The following is a 6,127-nucleotide window of genomic DNA, read 5'->3' as shown; positions in this document are numbered from 1 at the left end:
TGGGGACCCCTTGTCTGTTTGGGGATTTAACCCAGCCTCTGCTCACTAGGCCCCAACCGTCGCAAAAACACTGCTGCAAAAAGAGGCCGGAAACTGATTCCTGCCCACGTGACCTTTATTAAACCCCCCCCCCGCCGCCGCCGCCAAAAACAAACTTAAAACCGCGGGGCCGACGCTGCCCGGCCGCTTGTTCGGGAACCGGAGGCCGCGCTGCCTCCCTCCTTCCCCCGGGGGTTTATTAATCGCCTGAACCGCCGTCTCCCACCTGATCCGCGGGCAGCTCGCTCTGTCTCTCTCTCGCCGCACTGCGCATGCTCGGCGCCGAAGAGTCGGCGCCTGCGCGCTGGCGCTTGTTTATGTAGATAGGGCTTGTTCCGCAGCGCTGGGCATGCTGGGTATACTTGGTCGCCATTAAGACGTCGAATCGCAGCTTAGTTTTCATTGCAGGGAGGCCCTCGCCATTTATATGTACCTTTTTATTTTAATGATCTTTTTTTAAAAAAAAAAGTGAAGAAAACTGGACCGTGTGCCTTTTAACATAGAATATAACCTAAAAATATTTTGACATTTGCGAGTCAAATATCTGTAACTTGGGGTTTAATAATTGGTTTCAGGCAATTAACTAAAAGATGGGAGTGCTGGGAGGATCAGGCTGCTCGAGGGGCAGTTCTTGCGCCTTCATCTATGACAGTCAAAAGGACAGTGTTCATTCTTACCGGTGGGTAACAGATTTAAAGAGACAGCTTTAAAGGGATACAGCTGCCCATCTTGAAAGGCCCGCAGAGTGTAAGTAACCGATTTCCTGTTAATACTAGGTCTGTTCTTTACTCTGTGAAATAGTTGCAAACCTGCCGATTTTAGTGGCAGTTTATTGGACTTTCAATTTATCTCATTGTTCCTAAAAAAAAAAGTACTTTCTTGCTTCAGTTTGCAACACTTCAGAATGTTTCATAGTGACAAAGTCTTCACTTAAAGGGGCAGCAACACTTGTTCTTGAAAAGTCTATATCGCATCTCCCTTTAAAGAAACCATCCCACTCCTCCTCCCCCCCCCCTCCCCCCCCAATAAACCAGAAGGTCCCACATTCCATTCCTGGTCTATGCAGAGTCGACACACCTCAGCTGGTGTAGCACTTAGTGGGAGGGGAGGGGGAGATGCTGCCAGCTCTCACTGGCGAGACTCACAACTAGGATGATTTTTTTTTTAAAGGTGAGAGACTAAGAAATGTTGGTGTTCAGAGGGATTTTGGTGTCCTTGTACATGAATCGCAGAAAGTTAACGTGCAGGTACAGGAAACAATTAGAAAGGCAAATCTAGAGGAATCGAGGGATCCGGGGATCGGGCGGAAAAGTGGAGTTGAGGTCGAAGATCAGCCATGATCTGATTGAATGGCGGAGCAGGCTCGAGGGGCCGGATGGTCTACTCCTGCTCCTATTTCTTATGTATGTTGGCCTTTATTTCAAGGAGGGTGGAATATAAGAGTAAGGAGGTCTTGCTGCAATTCTATAGGGCTCTGGTGAGACCACACCTGGAGTACTGTCTACGGTTTTGGTCTCCTTACCCAAGGAATAGAACCATAGAAAATTTACGGCACAGAAGGAAGCCATTCGGCCCCTCGTGTCCGCGCCAGCCAAAAATGAGCCAGCCAACATAATCCCACTTTCCAGCACTTGGTCCATAGCCCTGTAGGTTACGGCACTTAAGGTGCACATCCAAGTACTTTTTAAATGAGTTGAGGGTTTCTGCCTCTACCACCCTCTCAGGCAGTGAGTTCCAGACCCTCCACCATCCTCTGGGTGAAAAAATTTTTCCTCAGCTCCTCTCTAATCCTTCTACCAATTACTTTAAATCTGTGCCCCCTGGTTATTGACCTCTCTGCTAAGGGAAATAGGTCCTCCCTATCCACTCTATCTAGGCCCCTCATAATTTTATATACCTCAATTAAATCTCCCCTCAGCCTCCTCTGCTCCAACAAAAACAACCCCAGCCAATCCAATCTTTCCTCCTAGCTAAAATTCTCCAGTCCTGGTAACATCCTTGTAATTTTCCTCTGTACCCTCTCTAGTGCAATCACATCTTTCCTGTAATGTGGTGACCAGAACTGTACACAGTACTCAAGCTGTGGCCTAACTAGTGTTTTATACAGTTCTAGCATAACCTCCCTGCTCTTATATTCTATTCCTTGGCTAATAAAGGAAAGTATCCCGTATGCCTTTTTAAACACCTTATCTACCTGCTCTGCTACCTTCAGGGATCTGTGGACATGCACTCCAAGGTCCCTCACTTCCTCTACACCTCTCAGTATCCTCCCATTTGTTGTGTACTCCCTTGCCTTGTTTGCCCTCCCCAAATGCATTACCTCACACTTCTCCGGATTGAATTCCATTTGCCACTTTTCTGCCCACCTGACCAGTCCATTGATATCTTCCTGCAGTCTACAGCTTTCCTCCTCACTATCAACCACACGGCCAATTTTTGTATCATCTGCAAACTTCTTAATCATGCCCCCTACATTTAAGTCCAAATCAGTAATATATACCACAAGAAGCAAGGGACCGAGTACTGAGCCCTGCGGAACCCCACTGGAAGCAGCCTTCCAGTCACAAAAACATCCGACCATTACCCTTTGTTTCCAGCCACTGAGCCAATTTTGGATCCAGCTTGCCACTTTTCCTTGGATCCCATGGGCTTGTACTTTTCTGACCAGTCTGCCATGTGGGACCTTGTCAGAAGCCTTGCTAAAATCCATGTAGACTACATCAAATGCGTTATCCTCATCGACTCTCCTTGTTACCTCCTCAAAAAATTCAATCAAGTTAGTCAGACACGACCTTCCCTTAACAAATCCTTGCTGACTGTCCTTGATTATTCCGTGCCTTTCTAAGTGACAGTTTATCCTGTCCCTCAGAATTGATTCCAAATTTTTCCCACCACCGAGGTTAGACTGACTGGCCTGTAATTACTCGGTCTATTATTGACAAGAATATACTTGCCTTAGAGGGGGTGCAATGATGGTTCACTAGATTAATTTCTGGGATGTCCTCTGAGAGGGTTGTCCTCTGAGGAGAGATTGAGTAGAATGGGTCTATATTCTTTGGAGTTTAGAAGAGTGAGAGGTGATCGCATTGAAACGTATAAAATTCTTAGAGGGCTTGACAGGGTGGATGTCGGGAGATTGTTCCCCTTGGCTGGAGAGTCTAGAACTAGGGGGCATAGTCTCAGGATAAGGGGTCGGCCATTTAGGACTGAGATGAGGAGGAATTTCTTAACTCAGAGGGTTGTGAATCTTTGGAATTCTCTACCCCAGAGGGCTGTGGATGCTCAGTCGTTGAGTATATTCAAGGCTGAGAGTGATAGATTTTTGGACACTGGGGGAATCAAGGGATATGGGGATGGGGCGGGAAAGTGGAGTTGAGGTCGAAGATCAGCCATGATCCGACTGAACGGCGGAGCAGGCTCGAGGGGCCGAATGGCCCACTCCTGCTCCTGTTTCTTATGTCCTTATGGGCAAACGGGCAAAGAATTGGAGGGCAGCTGGCGACTGTGAAACTTTACTCCATCGAGGAGCAGGATGAGAGGAAAGAAAAAAAAAAGGAGACAGTAAGATGAAGGCTGGTTCCAACATGGTGAGGATGGAGGTAGGGGGATGAGTACGTGAAGCAGGGAAGGGGGGAAAACTTAAATCTTAGAAAGGACAAGAGCGAAAAGAACGTTCTCCAGAGACTGTCATTGTTGTGAGATTCCATCCCGTATTCCTTCCGACATCATCCGAAAACACGACGTCAGGTTCCACGTGTCACGCTGACCCAGCTCTACCTCACCACCACCTCTCTCGACCCCTCCACTCTCTCTCTGATTTGTCGCACTGCTTGTCCGACATCCAGTACTGGGCGAGCAGAAATTTCCTCCAACTAAATATCGGGAAGACCGAAGCCATTGTCTTCGGTCCCCGCCACAAACCCCGTTCCGAAGGCGACATGAGGAAAAACTTTTTTACCCAGCGAGTGGTTAGGATCTGGAATGCGCTGCCCGAGGGGGCGGTGGAGGCAGATTCAATCATGGCCTTCAAAAGGGAACTGGATAAATACTTGAAAGGAAAAAATTTGCAGGGCTACGGGGACAGGGAGGGGGAGTGGAACCAGCTGGATTGCTCTTGCGTTGAGCCAGCACGGACTCGATGGGCCGAGTGGCCTCCTTCCGTGCAGTAACCATTCTATGATTCCCCAGCCATCGACTCCATCCCTCTCCCTGGCCGCTGCCCGAGGCTGGACCAGACCGTTCGCAACCTCGGCGTCCCATTTGACCCTGAGATGAGCTTCTGACCACACGTCCGCTCCGTCACCAAGACCGCCTACCTCCACCTCCGTAACATCGCCCGTCTCCGCCCCTGCCTCAGCTCACCTGCTGCTGAAACCCTCATCCATGCCTGTGTTACCTCCAGACTCAACCATTCCAATGCTCCCCTGGCCGGCCTCTCATCTTCCACCCTCCATAAACTTGAGCTCATTTCAAACTCTGCTGCCTGTATCCTAACTCGCACCAAGTCACGTTCTCCCATCACCTCCTGTGCTCACTGGCCTCCGGTCCGGGAACGCCTCGATTTTAAAATTCTTATCCTCGTGTTCAAATCCCTCCATGGCCCTCGCCCACCCTCCCTATCTCTGTAACCTCCTCCAGCCCCTACAACCCCCCCCCCCGAGATCTCTGCGCTCCTCCAACTCCGGCCTCTTGTCCATCCCCTGATTTTCATCGCTCCACCATTGGCGGCCGTGCCTTCAGCTGCCCGGGGCCCTGAGCTCTGGAATTCCCTCCCTAAACCTCTCCGCCTCTCTCTCCTCCTTTAAGACGCTCCTTAAAACCGATCTCTTCGACCGAGCTTGTGGTCACCTGTCCTAATATCTCCTTATGTGGCTCGGTGTCTGATTTTGTTTGATAATCGTTCCTGTGAAGCGCCTTGGGACGTTTTATGACATTAAAGGTGCTGTATGAATGGGAGTTGTTGTTATTATTAATATATATCACAAAGAGCATTGGTCCTAATACTGACCCCTGGGGAACACCACTGTACACCTCCCTCCAGTCTGAAAAACAACCGTTCACCACTACCCTCTGCTTTCTGTCCCTTAGACGATTTTGTACCCACTGTCCCTTTAATCCCATGGGCTTTAATTTTGCTTACAAAATTCTCAGAGGGTTGTAGGGCTGGAGGAGGTTACAGAGGTAGGGAGGGGGGCGAGGGCCTTGGAGGGATTTGAACACCAGGATGAGAATTTAAATTCAAGGCGTTGCCAGACCGGAGGCCAATGGAGGTCAGCGAGCACAGGGGGTGATGGGAGAACGGGACTTGGTGCGATTCAGGATACGGGGGGTGGTGGGCAGCAGAGTTTTGGATGAGCTGGAGTTTATGGAAGGTGGGAGATGGGAGGCCGGGCAGGGGAGCATTGGAATAGTCGAGTCTGGATGGGTGAGGGTTTCAGCAGCAGATGAGCTGGGGCAGGGGGCGGAGACGGGCGATGTTACGGAGGTGGAAGTCGGCGGATGGAGCCGATATGTGGTCAGAAACTCATCTCCGGATCTAATAGGTCTGGTTCAGTCTCAGACAGTGGCCAAGGAGAGGGATGGAGTGGGTGGCGAGGGAATGGCGTTTGTGGCATGATAAAACAACAATTTATATTCATACAGCGCCTTTAATGTAGTAAAACATCCCAAGGCCCTTCACAGGAGCGTAAATCAAACACAGTGTGACACCGAGCCACATTAGGACAGGTGACCAAAAGCTTAGTTAAAGAGGCAGGTTTTTAGGAGCGTCTTAAAGGAGGGGAGAGCGGTAGATGTTAATTGTATCCATGTGATTTATATCAATTAGTGTTAATTGTATTCAGGTGGTGGATATCAATTGAGAACTCTCTTGTATCCTAATATATGAGAGCTGATCTAGGGTGTGGTATGTGTGTAAATGTGAAGCTCTGTGAATAAAGGCTTGGAAGCAACTGAAGACCAGGCTCTGAATTCTATTCTTCACCACCTGGCTGTCCAGTTTATAACAGTAGAGAGGCGGAGAGGTTTAGGGAGGGAATTCCAGAGCTTGGGACCGAGACAGCTGAAGGCACGGCCGCCAATGGTGGAG

General features: G+C 49.4%; 1 pseudogene; it reads left to right on the top strand.

Moving 5' to 3' along the window:
* LOC137310345 (zinc finger protein 585A-like) overlaps positions 1-6,127 on the top strand; it is a 56,948-nt pseudogene that overhangs the window by 15,234 nt on the left and 35,587 nt on the right.

This window comes from Heptranchias perlo, unplaced genomic scaffold (genome assembly GCF_035084215.1).
Source record: "Heptranchias perlo isolate sHepPer1 unplaced genomic scaffold, sHepPer1.hap1 HAP1_SCAFFOLD_244, whole genome shotgun sequence".
In the NCBI taxonomy this organism is placed as follows: domain Eukaryota; kingdom Metazoa; phylum Chordata; class Chondrichthyes; order Hexanchiformes; family Hexanchidae; genus Heptranchias; species Heptranchias perlo.
The sequence above is the reverse complement of the archived record's forward strand: the minus strand, read 5'-3'. Positions and strand labels throughout refer to the sequence as shown.